Source organism: Cheilinus undulatus, linkage group 11 (assembly GCF_018320785.1).
Source record: "Cheilinus undulatus linkage group 11, ASM1832078v1, whole genome shotgun sequence".
Lineage (NCBI taxonomy): Eukaryota > Metazoa > Chordata > Actinopteri > Labriformes > Labridae > Cheilinus > Cheilinus undulatus.
In genome coordinates this window covers 2,727,190-2,745,752 of record NC_054875.1, presented here as the reverse complement: position 1 = coordinate 2,745,752, position 18,563 = coordinate 2,727,190, and the positions used below count along the sequence as shown (strand labels likewise).

The 18,563-nt window shown below is 38.4% G+C and overlaps 1 long non-coding RNA gene across 1 annotated transcript; it reads right to left on the bottom strand.

Annotated features, from left to right (window-relative positions):
- Positions 1 to 1,710: 1,710 nt before the first annotated feature.
- LOC121518013 lies at positions 1,711 to 7,944 on the bottom strand. Its single transcript, XR_005992608.1, has 5 exons — positions 7,900 to 7,944; positions 6,986 to 7,067; positions 6,463 to 6,585; positions 3,864 to 3,934; positions 1,711 to 2,265 (listed from the first exon to the last, which is right to left on the bottom strand). It is a non-coding gene; the product is annotated as an uncharacterized LOC121518013 (long non-coding RNA).
- Between the last annotated feature and the right edge of the window lie 10,619 nt (positions 7,945 to 18,563).

Here is an 18,563-nt window from a genome sequence, read left to right as displayed (position 1 = left end):
TCTCAGACAAACGGTGATATCAGGACTTTAGAGTGAAATAGATCATCTACTTGTTATATTAATAGTATTTCGGCTGTATGAAATGATTAATATTTGAAGGGGAATTATGTTTCATGACCCTATTTTGTACCCTAGTTTAGAAACCAAAAAGAACTACAAATATGGCGCTGATTACGTTCAGGCTGCATGCTGCGACTGTAGGGAATTGTAGTTTATTTAAATTTTTAGCTATTATTCCGTTATGGAATGATTCTAGGAATAAATTCAGGACCTAATGGGGGTTTACGTGGATGCTGAACACATCTATGTAAGAATTGTTTTATAAAATAACTGTTAAATTGGAGAAAATGTGTTTTAACCATGTTTTCCACATTGCTGATAGCGCCCCCTGTTGTTCATTGACCCCACATGATAGTTGGGGTCAAGACCTTTCTATTACAGTTGGTCTCATGTCTGTAGTCCCTTTTATTGTTGAGTTATAAGCCTTCAAAAATGCCCTGAGTCAAAGGTTCAAAGGTCATTATCTCACAGCAGGGGTCATGTAGAGACCTCGTCTTCTGTTATGTTTCTCCCCATGATAAGACCTTTCCAATGATATATGTATTGTAGCTCTATGGCAAAAACTTAAACATTCCAAAAATCTTGGGACAGGAGAAGAAGTGGAGTGTCAGGGGATACTTTGAACACCCATCTCCATAAAATTTAGACATTTGTTTATTTGTTTATCTTTTGTTGGTTTACTTGTTTTCATGTTTGTTTATATGTTCTTTTGTTTGTTTTTGATCAAGAAGAGTATACAATAAGGGGGATTTAGGCTTAGATGATGGCTTATAGGGCTTTGGTTAGGGTTAGGGTACTTACCTGAAGTCTACATATTCCACTTTTCCTCCACAGATTGTCTGAAACTACTTAAATACTTACTACTGTAATACATTGTCATTCATGAGCCTTGAATGCTATTTTACCCCTCCACTACATTCACCTTCATCCATTAACACATCTCAGAAGCAAATATATTAGGGCATTTTTACCCAGTTTCATTCACTGAAGCTTTTTTAAATCAAAAGTTACATTTTTGCCCACAATTAATGATGTAATAAGCTTTTTGTTTTGTAAGTCAGTCTTACAGATAAAACAGGTAGGTTTCAACTGATTAGGCCTATGAGATCTTACTAAAATAATCCAGGTCCTGCTGTATTCAGCCCCACCCAGTACAGTGTTCCCATTAAACCTAAAGTCAACAGAAAGAGATAAACTCAAAGACATGGAGATGTGAGCATCAGACCCATGTGTTCTTCCTTCTTCATCATCATCTCACTACTCCTCACATACGTGGTCTGTATGCTTAACAGTATGAAAAATGGTTTTAAAATGTGCATAGATTCTTAGCAGCTAAAACATAGAAATACTTCTATAACAGGTGCATATCTATCTCGTCCTGTATTTTCTCTAAGCTGCAACATTTCTTCTTTCTTCTTCCTCTGGTGGGTTGCCAGTCTCTGCTCACACATATTTTTTGTTTAATTTAAACCACTATTTTCCATCTCTGACTTATTTTTTAATCTTTTCAGGAGCAGTGTAATTCAGTAGCATATACTGTATTTCTGGACATTTCTCTGAAATTAAAAGAACATTCTGCACAGTTAAACTTGTGTTTTATGTTTTATTGCATCTTATCATGTTAATATCACAGATGAAATGCACAGTACATATCCAGTCCTTTCAGACATGCAGATTGTCCTAATTCTACTGACTAGAACATTCTGATGACTGTCAAAAGTTAATTTAAAATTCAGCATGTGAATTATGGCTCATCATCGTTTAGCAAAAATAAGTCAAACCTAAGAAAAAGAAGATATTAAAACAAAGTTATATGTTGTGCTAAAGTTCAAGCTGTAACCATAGCTGTAGCCCTAACACCCAAGAGAAGATCCCTCATGTCATAACAACAATGAACTACAAAACTTTGTAGAAGACTTTCAATGTTTCAGAGAGTGTCTGGGTTTGGGAAGACATTAAACCGTAATGACAATTTAGCTCCAAGTACAGGAAGTGTAACATGTTTTCAAGCATTTTTAAAGTTCTAGATGTTTTCAGGATGCTTTCAGACATGCAGTGAAGTCATATGTCTGAAAAACATTCCACTGGACCATGCGACCTCAATTTGTAAATTTGTTTCACAGTCCCAACTTTTGCCACTTCCTTCTGAACTCTTCTTCTTGTCATCAAAAGTGAAGAGGACGATACAGCATGAACAATCTCCATCTGTGAAGGATAACAAGATAATACATCTTAGAGCAGGCTGGGTGAAATTAACGTGTGTGTGTATAAGCATGTGTGTGTATATATGACTCTTAACAGGCGTCTTAATACAAAGAGTGATAATGTTAAATTTTACAGATTTTATTCTGTTAATGGATACAGTAAAGGCAAGATTAGAAACAGACAAAACAGCATTGGCTGTCTAAACTTCAACAGATAAATGTAAAGTTCAGGTGGTCAGCATACTTTTTAAATTCTCCATAGATAGATATTTATTTTGAATGTGTAAAACAGAGTGCAAAGTGGTCATACAATGAAAGCAAATAATGCTCTTAGACAAAAAAAAAGAAATAAAAATAAAAAATACAGTGCATTTCAAATGTCACATGTAACTATTTGATTTATACATCCAAAAAGAAGTGGGAGGAAGTAAACACTTAATTAATGCCACCCCTTCTCCCTAATTCACTAATTTGCTATTATCGGAATTAGAAATTCATTAACAATTTTATTTCCTTTATCAAATATAAATTTATATAGATTTATGCTTATATACACATACGTACACAAACTTGATTGCTTTTTATTAAATCTGAAATAATTTTCAAACAAGTTACTTGTTGACTAGTTCAGAGGAAAGTAACGGAGTTCTCAGAAATTAAACTTAAATTATTTTCTGCAATAAACAAAGAGTTAAAGGGACTGGCTTTTACAGGAAAATTACAAGAACTGCCATTTTTAGACATTGATTCAATGTCTCCACTGACTTTGCCTGGATGTTGTGTGCTGGACCTCATTATTAGAGGAAATTAAAAGTGTGAAAGTGTGGGTTATACTGTTTTTACAAGGTGATAATATGTGAAATGGTCATAATAAGGCGGATTATTCATTAAGGAACATGATAAAGACAACTTAGCAGGGGTACTCTAAAGTCTCTTCTGTCGTGTCAGTGAGGTGACATAAGTGTTGCATGAAAGCAAAGAAAATATTGACACTTCCATTTCACTGATGGAAAAATAGCACAGTAGTGTTATAAAGGTTCACAATACACAGAAATAATAGAAATGACATTTATTATTAAACTGGCCTAACATGGCTGGACTCATTTGCATTATGAAACTGAAAAATTATTGTAGGGTTAGCCTTGCACTGCCAGGTATGAGCATAGCTCCAACATTGTCGCTGATTCTCTGTTCCGACAGTGCATTACCCATGGTGATGGACAATGCAACAACCAATCAGATCAAAAAAATGTGTGATGCAGCACTGAGCAATAAGAAACGGACAGAATAGAGAAAAGAGCTGGGATATTGAAGCTTCAACATTTCTGTGAATGTGTGGTACCGTTTTGTCAAGAAATGAAACAGCCAATCAGCATCAATTATCAAGTCTTAAACCAGGGGTTCTTGATGTTTTGATAGCTGAGGGCCTATTTAGGAACCCAACATTAGACTGAGGGCCTCTGAAGGGGAAAAAAATGGAAAAAAACAGACATTTAACAAAAATATTTAACAATTGCGGGCCACCATTGGCCTGTGGGCAGCACTTTGAGAACCCATGTCTTAAACTCACTCAAGTGCCAGTCATCATCTTAGACCCACCTGTTTTGGTTAGATGATGGTGGCTCTAGACTGATGGAAGTCTGTCTGAAAGGAAGGGAAGCTAGGCCAACCTGGAAGACAGAATCAGTATCAGCTCATTGATTCACAAACTACTACTCAACTGATTGTAGAGCAGGACAAAGATCCAAGAAATGATAAAGCTCATCATAATGACGACAGTCTACTCTGAATGTTTGCAGTAGCCCAGTGTTCATCATTTGGTTAATGTGTTATTTATACTCTCCACAGAACATATATATTGATATTCGGAAATAAAGATGCTGTGACTATGTCTATGCCTCTTTTGGGTCAAGCTTTAGATAACTCCAACTGTATTACTTATGTCTAAGTGCTGTTAAATTATCAAACTCTTATTAATTTCTTTATATTGGTTTGGTGTTGAACAATTGCTTAGTTTGATGTTGACAAACAGGCGATCAGGTCCTATTTTTTTTTTTTTTTTTGGTCATAGTACTGATTCACTGTGTGGTAGTCAGCCTTTCAGCTGAGGGACTGGCTGTAAATGTATGAACATACATCAGATCATTTCAGAGCAGTGGTGAAGAGTAACTGATTACATTTACACACAGTACTGTAACCAAGTAGCTTTTTTGTGTACTTTTTTGAGTCATTTTTAAAGTAATTAAGTAAAGTTTATTTATATAGCAATTTTCACAGACAGCAGTCAAAGTGCTTTACACAGCCAAAAAAATACAGAGAACACAAGTGATGATTATGAAATCACCACATGACCGCAATAGTCATAACAAGAATAGTATAGTATGAAAGTAGGAGTAATATCCTTAAAATTACTACTTTTACTTTTACTGCAGTATATTTCATTGAAGTATTTTGCTTAATTACATTTGAAAAAGCATTGTGTGCTAAGTAAAAAAAAAAAAAAATTACACTAAACGCCACAACCAGGGGTTCCAAGCTTTCTGCCAACAACATGAAAATTACCAGTTTAGCTTTCACAACACATGATGGTCAGTACATGCACATAGCAGAGAATGATTCAATATTTCCTCCCAAACAGCTCCTGCATTGTACTTTAGGTTAGGTCAACCTTATAATAAACAACCTAATTGGAGGTCCATATTTTGTTGTCGTTGTTGCACATTAAGGAGAGGTCGGATTTCAATGTGAAAGCCTTGTGGGTATCACAAGTAGCCACTCAGTACTTAGAGTAAGTTTTAAATGACTTACTTTTTCCTTTTACTTGAGTAGATTTATAGACCAGTACTCTTACTTCTACTCAAGCAAGCTATAAACAGAGTAACTGTAGACTGTACTTTTACTTGAGTACAACAGTCTGATACTTTTCCTACCTCTGATTCAGAGAAATTCATTTAAGATAGCACTACGACAACTTCTGTGTGCTTATGTGCTTCCACTCATAGGGAAGTCAGTGGCTCTTCTGCAACAGAGTACATCCCTTAACTAGACATCTGGCAAGACGAAAAAAGTCTTTTCTATACCTAAAGGTCTCAAACATAAACACCTTCAAAATTTTCCCTCAGAAAGATCTGAAATGAATCATACATAAAAAGAAAAAAAACATACATTTAAAATCAAACATAAAATCAAGAAAGAAATCTATGATTACAGTGTAGTCACGTGTAAAAACAGGAAGAAATGCTAATTACATTAAATTTAGATTATCTGTCTTCACATGAAGTATAATATTCTGTTAAGATAGGGGTCAGAGTTACATTTGACAACTGATGTATTTATTGAGCCCTAGAAGTGGGAAATTAGTTGACCCTCATTACAGGTGTAGAGCGTAGGTCCACAGCCATGTTAATACTTGATCAAACAGTTTTTCTAAAGAAGAGACTTGCCACCATGCCACTCCTAATTTTTTTTATTTCTACTTTTAACAATTTCTGATTATTTGTATATCAACCATATGTTTGAGTGTTGCAGTTACAGCATGACCTAATTTAGTACATCCTCTACATTTATAATACAGAGAGTACAGTCTAGACCTGCCCTCTTTGTGAAGTGTCACTCCAGTTATGAAGTGGCAATACAAAGATTGACTAATTGATTCTAATGTTAAATGTAACATTTATCTTGGATTGATTCATTAGAATGAGGTAAAAATCTAAATATAAACAGACTGTTATGCTAATGCTGTTGTCATCCACAAGTTGCTTTGGATCATTTCACTGCTGACCTCTCTCATTTTACAGCTAAAGTCCTCCGTCTGCCCCAGAGTGTCCTTGCCAGCATGAACATTATTTCCCCCCTGATTAGGACTTTCTGCCTTTCATATATTTCACTGGATTGACAAAAATACACATAAAACTTTGCATCACATTTAAAGCACATTAATACAGAAAAAATGTGTTTAACTCCAGTAAAAGGGGGTGTGTTGTTAGAACATCAGTCCCTGTCAAAGAAAAAACTTAATGCATGAAGTATATTACCACTTTCTTTTAAACAGACTGGGCAGTCATGCTACAATAACTTCAGCCAAACACTAGCCAAAAACATCAAATTAGGTCCCCAACCCATGTGAACTCATAATTTAAAAAAGATTCACTTTATTAGGGATAAATCAAGTTACACCCATTCAGTGTTTTTCTCTTACCTTTGGTTCTCAGTGATTACCCACTGAACTAGAGTTATGAGCAGGGCTCTCTGCTATGATGTTAAAGTTTGATGGCCGGTGGTCTTGAGGGGAGCCCTGAAAGCCATCCAAACACATCTGGTTCTGGAAGACAAAAACTTAACTAAGAAAATGGTTTGAAGCAGGCTAATATTTACAAAAAATATTTTTTAATATAACTGTTTATATATTCTGATCATGTCTAGTCAGCATCCTTGCATCCTCTGTGAATCTTGCAAACACACTAACAATACTCATAGACTTGTTTATTGTAGAAATAATACCAACAATAGCTTGTATACATCTAAATCTTATTTTTTTATACTTTTGTCGGTTTATTTATTTTTTATCTTCAATGTTTAATTCCTGTACATTGAGAGCAAAATTAACCAGTCACATTCCTTGTTGTGTAGGCATACTTGGCCAATTCAGCTAATTCTGAATAACCAAATTAATTATTTATCTGATATGCTGATTGTTTGTGCATATTAACAGTAAACCTTACCTCCACCACATGAATCCAGTCCCCTTGGAGTCCTGTGAAGGGTTTTCTCCAGGATTTGTTCCTTTCCGTCCTCAGCTGCTCTCTGTTTTGAAGAGAAAAATCTTGTGAGGCTGACTTGTTAAAACTGATGAGAAATAAAGGAAAAGTAACGAATGACCACTTAGTTCTCTGAAACTCCACTGGTGTAGTGTCATTTTATATAATCTTAAAGACTGTAGTAAGAACTTAATCAACATTACCAGTATTTTTAAAAGAGGTGTGCTTTTATGTAAGATACCAATCCCTGTATAACAAATATGGCTGTTGCTGAAATGAGCCTTTCACCATAATTTAAAAATTCAATCAATCTATTCATCTGTGTCCTCAATAACCTTGTAACACCTGCATAGAGTTTTTACATAGATGTTTGCCTCTAGCCTAAATGTTCCAAGGTTTTCCTCTTCAGCCATCTTCATGCTCAATTTTAAAATTAAGGATATCAAGAATTCCCAGACTGGAGGAACTGATGATGTTATAGAATTCCTTGATGCAGATTTTGCAGCGGTGGTTTTACGTATATTTGAGGACCTTTAAATGAAATGCAGCGTCCGTCACAATAAAGTGTCCGGGCACACATGGGGGTCCGACCAGTGGACATTTAAACGTTTAATTAGTGAAAAACTAATGGACAGTATTCATGGTCATTAGTAATACTCCACTTTACACTCAGTCTGTATCAACAGAGTTTCTTAGCTTGAATTGATAGAAAAACGGCCATGCAGATACTCTTATTACTCTTTCGGATGATAATAGTGATCTCATTAGCCTGACTTTTTCTGCTGCCCTGGTACTTAAACCACGCTAGTGAAGCACAGAAAGGCGTTCATGTAAACATTTAAAATAACATGCAGAATCATAACGACCATGATACTTACATGCATGACGCCCTGCAGAGACAGGAAGCTGACGGAGAAGCAGACTCTGTTCTCCGTTCTCATCGTAACACTCGCTGAGAATTATGGGAGGTAATAATTACCGTAATAACAGTTTAAAGGGAAGCTAAAAATTGCGAATACAGGCCATTTTCCTGGAAAATAAGTCTAAAAAGAACACAAGGTGACAGGAAAAAGCGGAGAGAGTTTCAGTGAAATCTTACAGTACGAACAAGTCATCGACATGTAAAAAAACGATTATAAATTCTGAAATCGTAACAATGTATGCTCGTATGACGACGTAATGAAAGCAAAATTAAAAACAAAAGCAACCCGATGAATTATCGTTAATACATACCAAGTTATTACGCTTTATGAGTGGATTAAAAACCCAATATAGCTTCTTTCCTGCTCTTGAAGAAAACGTGATGTCAGCACGAAAGATGCTGCCTATTCAAATGAATGGGATTTAGTTCAACACGAGAAAAAGCAGAAATTCGTGTCCATGGACACGACTCAATAGATTAAACTTCGTGAGTATTTCACGTATTTTTGTGAGACTGGGTTAGTAGAGAGCGGTATTGGCGTCGGGGGCATTTGCAGGCCACGCCCCCTCCTCCCCACACCACTGCACCACTGTACAGGCCTGTGATGCTGAGTTCAGTAAGGTGTGGGACTCGGCCTCCGCTGCCAGCGCAAGTGCATCCTTAACACCAGCAGTGCCCAAACAGAGACGCAAAGCAAACACAAACTTGGATATGTATGTGGTTCTGGGAACTACAGATGAAAGGGAGGATGAAGATGAAGAAACAGAACTTAGGAGGCTGTATTTTAGCACTATCTATGCGGTGCTTGGTGAGATGATTCAAGAATCAGCGAGTGCAACTCACAACTGGCCAGTGCGCTTGTGGCACTGAATCCTGTTATATGCGGCCCGGAGTGCTGCATGCCCTCTCTCCCCCTGGCTCTCTGGTCTCCCTCCTCCCTCTACCTGCGAGGCTGCAGCACACCTGAATGCTGTTAGCACTTAGTGTGGGGGAGGGGAGTATTTAGAGTGGCAGGGGAAAAGAGCTGATCCAGACAGCTCTGTTTTATTAAAGATCCAGTAAAGTGAAATCCAAAGTTTTTGTCTTAACACTCTAGAAATGTTGGAATATGGTTGCTGTAAACATGTGAAAACTCTGAGATCTACATGAGACTGAATTCTGGATTTAGGCCATTTCATCTCTTTCCTGGCTTGGTTTCATGTGGGTGGGGCCAAAATGTGTAGAGAATGACCCCGCCCCTCTAACACTACAATACTATGGAAGGAAGCAGTCACCTGGAGCAGGGACTTCTGGTTCATTTTGTGCAAAGGAATTCAGTCTTGTACTCTTGTACCGTTCTATAATGTTCATGTTTCATTGCGAAGTTATATGTGGCCGGGCTCCAGGTTAGGCCAAATTATTTTACTTATGTTTTGGAAAGCATTTAAAATTATCCCAAACACACATTCACCTTAGGACACATGTGAGACAGCAAATTGACAGCAAAGTAAATCAGTCAGACAAGTTTTACGCTCAAACAATGTGGTTTATTTGGAAGATTTCTTTTAAAATGGTAACACGTCAGTCTTACTTGTAGAAAAAAATATAAGATTTATTACTGACTCTCTATAAAATGTGCACTTGTTAAAACACCACAAACTTTCTTCATTAGATAAAGATTTAAACCAAACAAATCGTTAAGCTGAATATTGCAGACAAAGGGTGTATCAACTCGCTAGCAACTGGGGAGGAGACTATCTACCACACACACAGTGCCCAAACCCTACACACACTCACACTGCAACCAAAAAGAAAGAAAAACATGCCTAGTGAGAGAAATCAAAAAGTGCCAAAAACCACTCACACATAATTAAAGGAAAGTGAGGTGCAGGTGGTGAGGCCTATCCCCGCCGGCAGCCCCAACGCGCTCGGTGACGGACACCCCTCGGTCTGCAATACTCCGTGAACCCAGGGGAAACAGAAGAAAAACAAAGTTAACAATAATGTACAAAGAAAGGGAAACAATCAACCTAACATATAACAACAAAACGCTTCTCTAAGAAACCAAAACAAAACGGATTATACACTTAACCCAAATAATGCATACTAAAGATAAACACCAAAATAAACTAACAAAATAAAGCGCTAAAACAAAACCCTAAAACAAAGCAGCAGTGGCAGTAAATCTACAAAGAGATTAATTTAAAATGTTAACATGATGCTGCCAAATACATATCAAAATGCCCATCATATGCTGACTTAAGAAAACTGTTTATATACCTTAGAAGCGCAGCAGTAATGATTCAACCGTCCATGTCAACGCTACAATGCAGGATCTGTGACAAAAAAAAACAATCATAAGATGGTGTAAAACAATTGTGCCACGTGCATCAAGAGCCTTCGCTTACCCATACGTCTCAGTCGGCCTACACTAACAGCACCACATCCAGGAATCAGCCCAGTAGCAAGGGGATCAAACAAAAGAAGCAGCCTCCCACGTGCCAAAGCGGAGCTGCTTATATAGTAGGATACCTGTTCACAAATTTAGGAAGTGGGCGGTGCCACCAAAGCAAAAACCTACCCATGTGACCTAAACTACAGGAGCTGAAAAGGAACAAAAAGGCCGCCGGCTACATTCAGTTATGCATGTTTTGTTTATTGGTTCATGTTTTTAGGGGAAACTATTTTTCCAAGTATGACACCATGAGTGAGGGGGTTAATGCTGCAGACAACCTGTGTCCTGAGTGGGCGTGGTTTCAGCGCATTCAACAGACACGCCCACACCATCCTGGAGCAGATTTTACTGCCTCATTTTTCATGATTTAAAACTTAATTTTATAAACTTGTAGATGCTTTATTGGACTGAAATTTGACCTGGGGGTTCATAACACAGTGATCTATCATACAACAAACATAAATACAGATTTATTTTTACTCTACAGAGTCTTTAACATTCTTCTTTCGTTGATTAATTAATTCATTTTTTCAAGCGTTTGTTTTCTCCATCCGTTTAAATTCCCATGCGTGTTTAGATTGCTGGGTTTTGTCATTTTGGTTTGGCTGTAGTCATCGGTAGTCCTATTTTCTTGTTTTTTTCTTTCCTTGATTAAATAGTTAAGTTTTTTTGGTTAGGTAGTTTTAGCTAGGGGTGGTGGCTGGTCCAATGGCCCATTGCGAGGTTAGCCAGTCCACCACCCCTCTTTTGTTCTTTTTGGCTGGCGGCTACAGCCTTTTTAATTTCATTCATTTATTTATTTACTGTTGGATTGATCAATTAACTATTGCAATATAAATAAAGCTTGGATTATTGTTTTGAAACCCAAACCACTCATGTCTGTGTCCTTTTAATATGTTATTGGTCTCTTGTGTATGAGCCTCATTTTTATGGTTTAAATTAATCATTTTTAAGAGGCCGTAACAATCCTGAAAGTAACAACTTTCTGATAAAACGGCTGTGAAGCACAAAATGAACCTCACTGGATTGCCTGTCATTGAGAGTAAGTTTGAGGTCACCAAAGAGTTTTCAGTCAACAGAAAAAATCTCAACAAATCAAAGAAAACTGGACAACACGGTGCGTTTAATCAAAGTATCATGCAAATCTGGCCGCAATGCCCAGTGTGCTGACTGCATTCAGACATGCAGTCCATGAAAATTACATGTTGAATGTTTATTTTAAATGTTAGTGCGCCAATGCACGCATAGTTGTGTGCGCACGAGAGGGAGAGAAGGAAAAAGAGAGAGAGAGCTTCCATATCAGCTGGGGCACAGTGTCTTGGGTACTTGAAATTTGATTGAGCTTACCTGTTGACTTTGCTCAAACAGCCTCTATTGATCCCTTGGCCTCCTTTCTCTTTTTCTTCACCTGACTGATGCTGTTAAGTGTGAACTTGTCTTAAGCGGGGTACACACATAAGGATCTTCTAAATCTTAAGAGATTTTTGATCTGTTAGAGACCCCACACAAAGATAAAAATCAGGCACTGAACAGTTTTGATCGTACTGTGTGTGGTATGCTCCGATAATCTGAACACAGCACACCACACACATCATGATTCTGTCCCACCACCGATCTAGAATCTCGTCCCCCAAGCCAGAAATCTCGCGTGATCACACGTGATCTGACAAAAAGAAGAAGAAACATAGCAACAACCAGAGAACACAACACCCAACATGGATGAGGACACACAAGTGGAGGGAATGATGGTGTTCTTGGAACTATATGTGACCAAAGCCAGATAAAGTTCCTGCAAGTCGGCATTCCGCTGGTTCAGAAAAATGGATACAAAGTCGTTTTCTTCAAAATGATCATTTTCCTTTTTTTTCTCATTTTATGCAAGTCCGACATTTAAACTACTCATTCGATGAAAAAAGTAACACAAAGATGACATTTAAAAGCGTTAATTTTGTGTTTTAAAATGCCCTATTCTCGCAGTTGCTGCAAGGAGATTGAGGGGAGGCAAAAGCAAAACTGCAGGGTGATAATTGGCCACTCAGTCTTCCATTGTTCCCAGTTTCGCCCATTGAGATGGACAATAATAAACATCGCATGGCTCAAACTCCACCCCCCTCATCACGTATACAGCTGTTTGTAGTTTCACCTTTATCAGCAAGCCTCAAGATGCACCCTGCAGCGAAGAAAAGTAGAAGAGACGATGAAGAAGCAGCAGTAACTATCAACAGACTCGGGACGACTTCAGGATCACTCGACAGGGCAAGTTGATGAAGGCAGATTTCCTATGGGAATATTTTGATGAGTGTCACCAGTCCGATTCAGAAGCTTGATTTGGGTGGACTTTATGTAAATGTGGCTCTGTTGTTCACACCCGTTACCTGGCCTGCCTGACGGTAGGAGAAGTCCTGAAACTTTAAGCCTGGTTTTCTCACAATAAACAGGAACTAGAAGTTAACATTCAAATGAGCATATCTTTGTAAAATATGCTCAGATCAAGGTGTATGATACTGTTACGTGCGTCCTGGAATGCTGCATGTCCTCTCTCTCCCTGGCTCTCTGGTCTCCCTCCTCCCTCTACCTATGGGCTGCAGCACACCTGTGTGCTGTTAGCACTCAGGGTGGAGGAGGGGGAGTATTTAGAGCGGGGAGTAGAGCATGGAGAGCAGAGAGAGCAGAGCTGGGCCAGGCACCCGTGACACTCTCATGGAGAAGCGCGTGAGGAGGTTTGTTTCTTTGGTATTTGAGTAATTATTTTTTCGTTTAGTATTAATTCATTCGGTTAACCAAGCGTTTTGTTTCCCGTTTCTCCTTTTCCTCCCTCCCCAGGCATGTTTAGATTGCTGGGTTTTGTTGTTTTAGTTTGGCTGTAGTCGTCGGTAGTCCTGTTTTCTCGTTGTGTTCTTTTCTTGATTAAATAGTTAGTTCTTTTGGTTAGGTAGTTTTAGTTAGGGGTGGTGGCTGGTCCAATGGCCCATTGCGTGGTTAGCCAGTCCACCACCCCTCTTTTGTTCTTTTTGGCGGCTGCAGCCCTTTTTAATTCATTGATTTGATTAATGTTTAAATTAATTCATTGATCTGTTTATTAAAATAAAAGCTTGGATTATTTTGGAACTCAAACCATTTGTCTGTGTCCTTTTATATATGCTATGGTCTCTTTTGATACGAGCCTTATTTTTTTTCCCGGTTTAAATTAATAATTTTTAAGAGGCCGTAACATATACACCATTTGAAAGCTTGGAATCTACACTTTTGATAATGTGTAAAAAACTCAAAAATAACCTTGGACGACTTGCAGGAGTTTTTACCAGCTTTGATCACATTTTTAACAGAAAAATCCTGAACTAAAAACAAAAAAAAAGAAGTCCACTGAACGTTATGATGCTTCAGCAGGTCAGCCATGCTTGTTTTTATTTACACCTGCTTCCTTGTTCCTCAGTCAGCTGGCTTCTTGATTGGCTACATTCCATTCCACGTCACAATTCCAAGTCATGACTCAGAGTCGTCGTCTTTCCCACACATGAAGATTTTTGGTTGTAAATATTGAACAAGTTTAATATCTACGATTGTCGGCCCCAACCGTTTTTGGAGCCGATTATCGGGACAAACTCACTCTTAACACCTCAGACCACAGGATAATCTTATAGGATGATCTTATAAGACCTAAGATAATCTGGCATTTGGTCCTTGGTCAGGAAGGGCGAAAATCAGGACAAAAACAGCCCGATTATCTTTATGTGTGTACCCCGCTTTAGTTTTTCATACTGTTATTAACTTCATCGCCATTCACTTTCTCCACTGACACTACTTGAGTCTGATGGTCGCACCGGCTTAGTATGAAACGTATCAAAGTTGATCATCGTTTTCACATTCTGACCTTCCCTCTTTCTGCTGAACCAGATTTCAGAAATTCAAAACTTAACTCGTGTGGTGAGCACAAAACTCCTGCTTCAGGTGTCATTTGTGACAAGACTGCATCCAGACCTTTGTTCCCAAGACAGGAAATCACCAGAATGCACTGCATCATAGAGGAATGATATGACGCATATTAAGTTGATAAAATAGGCCTGTTTGTAAAAAATAAAGTTAAAAATTTAATGAAAGACCTACAGTTTTTATGGATAAAATATACAAAACCATCTCAATATAGAATTACAGGAAATATTCGTTTAATATTAAGTAAAAAGTTTCATTTATTTCAAATTTGGCACAGCTGCAGAGAGCCACTGGGAGGGGCAAAAGCGCCATATGCGGCTCCAGAGCCAAGGGTTCCCAACTCCCGCTTTAGGCCCCGTCCATATGGAGACGAATTCAGGAGTATACGCAAAGATTTTTTGTTGTATCTGCGTTTCATCCACATGGAAATGGTGTTTTGGGTGACTGTAAACGATACTTTTTGAAAACTGGTCCCGGAGTACATAAATTCATAAACAACTACCATTTCGTCTCTGTGTGGATGGCTACCCGCATCTTTCTTAAAACGATTATGTCACACACAGCGTAGCTCCCTTAAGTCACCTGCGCGGATCCAGCCAAAACAACAATGGCAGACTACAGGGTTGTGTTGGTGCTGCAGAAGCTACTGAGCTTGTTCTGGCTTTTACAGCAAAATCTAATGCTCCTTTGCCACCACCACGAAACGCACACACCAGATGCTCTTAAATCCAACACAGAAAACAACCAGGAAGGCAGCTAGAAGAAAGTTTGTGTCAGTTTTCTGTGATCTTCTTCTCTTTTTTGGTGCATTTTCGTGGCAGCAACACAGTGCCACATACAGGCTTGGCATATGCACTACAACATTTTCAGTCGTTTCAGTGGTTTCATGCGGATATTGCATGAAATGATCCCGTCTTTACAGAAAACTTTTTCAAAATGAAACGGCAATATATTGTTTTCATCTCCATGTGGACAGGGCCTTAGATGCACGCAGGAGAAGTAAACAGATGCCCACAAAACGCAAGACTTCTGAGGTGTGTATGTTGTACATGTAGAAGAGAAACATTAATGTAATCCAAAGATATGCATCAGTATCAGTAGATGAAGTACTGCTAACCTTTGCACAGCAAGGCTGATGAGTGATGATTTTGTGTTGTAATGATTTTTGCAGATTGAGGAGGTGTGTGTGTCATGGCTGCCACGCTAAGGGAAAAGACTGAGCAGCAGAGCAGCATGAGTGGTCATTTCCAACTTTTTGTGGTAAAAGTCAAAGAAAACTTAGTTATATACTAATTTTGTCACATTATGTGCATTTTGTGTACTTTTGCCTTGTTTAGAGGGGAGATATGTGGAGTTGAGTTCCAGAGGTGTGTGTCTTTGAGTGCAGACTACACACTGCTATGAAAGTGAGTTAATTTCTCTGTAAAATGTATTTTCTCCTCATGTAGAATTGTTTGAACTGTTAAAGGAGTATTTGCACTATTTTGTTCATTAATGCACTGTGAATTTACACTGAAATAATGCACTTTTTCTAAGGTTACTGAGAAAACTGAGTTTGGTGGCTCAGGAAATGTATTAATGCAAATTATATTTTTGCTTTCTTTGTCCAAAGGGCGCCACTATTGTTGTCTATTAACTACTGTTGTCTATTTACCATTATTTACCATTGTTTACAGTTCTCATTTCTAAAAAATTATTGTTGTTCTTTTACGGTTGGGGAATAAAAACACACATAAAAATTGATTTAGTGTGTTTCTGTCTCTCATTGACCCAGTCACATATAAGTTATAAAATAATAAACAGAGGTAGAACTTCACCCTCAGCTGTTTATCAGTCTGGACAACAGTAACATAAACAGATTTATGACGGTGCTAATTCAAAGGTTAAAACTATCTGGGACATTTTAGATAAAGATCATAATGAAGTTGATGAACTAGAGAAATGCTGGCATGAATGAGGAATGATCCGTGTGGTGATAGAGGGACTACAGTCTGGTGGACAGGTCTCTCCATGGATCCAGATGGTACTGTTAGTGTCAGAGCTCTGATAGCTTTACTAACCCTCAGGTATATTATCAGCTCTCATGGTCTCACTCAGAACTGGGATCTGAAGTCCTAATGAGCAGCACTGAAAGCTCAGAGGGTCAGAGGCAGGTCCATGTTAGTTTTGACAGTAGTTAGAACTAGAACTGTTGATAAGATCAGGAACCTTAGAGTCAAAGCCCAGCCCTACTAACAACCATCTCTGTCTGAGCCAGAGGTCATGTTAACCAAATATTCTGTCACTAATGGAGTTTTTGAAGGATGATGGAAAATTTTGAAGGCTGTCTGTAATTTTGACAGACTGGAATGATGAGGATGAACCTGTGTTTCAGCATACACACACACACACACACACACACCCACACACCCCCCCCCCCCACACACACACACACACAGACGCATAGACCTTTTCCACTGAGCACACATGGACTATCAAGGAGGATATTTAATCTGTTAAATATCTTGTAGCACGTGGCTCTCTCACTGACCTAGATTAGTGAAAGTGTGTCAGTGTCTGTGCTGACAGCACTGAGAGGCTGCTGCAGGAGTCTCAGTCACAGAAATACAGGTCACAGAGTGTTAAGGCAATACAATATAATACAGTGAGTCAATTTCATGTTGTTCTAATCACATCTGCACACTGACACCTAAATTGTCATTTTTTTGGAACAGGTTCGATTTTATCCAAAATTTCGTACCAGTGCAATATTTATGGGTGGCTGATGATTAAAACAGTTACTGCTGCTTCACCTCACTCGCTCACCACCGCCCTCCCCTCTCTCTCTCTCACTGTAATCTCACTTTAAACACCAAAGTTTACTCATTTATCATGTGGATATCAACCATGGAAATATAACAGAGAGGTAGGTAAATAAAGATTCAGTTAGTAGCTGTTGCTTTATTCTCTCTCCCTCACTCATCCCTGCCCCACCACTCCCCGTCTCCCTCTCTCTCCTCCTCTCTCGCACTGAAACTTCACTTTGAACACCATAGTTTTCCTGTGTATTATGTGGATATCAACCATGGAAATATAACAGATAAAGGCATATGTTTGTATACCTACTCACAGGCACTAACAGAAACAGAATTAAAAAGTTGTTCTCCATCTCTCCAGCTTGTCTCAGCGCTATGACGCATGAGTGTGTGCTGAATGAAGCTCTCAGGCCAGATTCGAACCCATTTCGTCTGCACACATGGGGTGCGCCTTTAACCACCAGGCATCCTGCGCCTGCACAGCATAGTTCTTAGTTTCACATTCTGTTTACTACCCACATGTAAATGATTCATCTGTATAATAAATCCAGTTGAACCTAAACCAGGCTGAGCTCAGACTATCTCAGTCTAGCTGTGTGTTCTCTGAGAGGACGGTGAAGGAGATGGAAATGCTGAATAAAGATCAGGTTGAATATCTGCTGTTTCTGTGATGAGATCCTGCAGGAGAACTCAAACATGTATGTACGACATTTTCTCTCTGAATGGGGTAATGATGCAGTTTCATTGGTTTTATTCTTCTGGATTTAACAAATGTTTGTTGGCCGTCATGATCTTTAAACACTGATTTCATTCTGCCTGCATGTTCTGCTGTGTGGGGTTACAGCATGTGTTTGCTAGTAGAAGTCATTATCTGAGAATGAAAATATTTCACTCACATGAAACAGTCTATCCACATTTTCTAAACAATTTTCAAACATAATTTAATCCCAGATTAGAGTCTGAACTTCATTCTGTATTATTTATAAATAATCTCTGTTATTGTTTGATCAGAAAAAGGCAGACTGTAAAAATATAATGACCGTTGCAGAGATGCTGATTCACATAGGATTAGTCATACCTGTGGACTTCTCTGCCCTGGATTTTGACTCTGCAGATTACAGACATGGTCAGTTTTTACAGGATTAAGAACACAGATATCCTGAAGATTATTACAGATGACCAGAGCTCCCTAGGTTATACTAGCCATAGAACAGCTATTCAACTGTTAGAATACATGCAATCATTTGTTCTGAGGTTTCCATTTCATTTTTGTTTATTTTTTTCTTCAGTCATTGGCTTGAACAACAACATAAACAGGCTATACAAAAACATATGACATTGATGACTGAAGGGGTTTAGGCTGAAGTGCAAGACTTATTTACGCCTAACCCATTTTACATTATAGAATAACCCATACCAATAATACTGCAACATAAAACAATCAAAGAGCAGCAAATATGA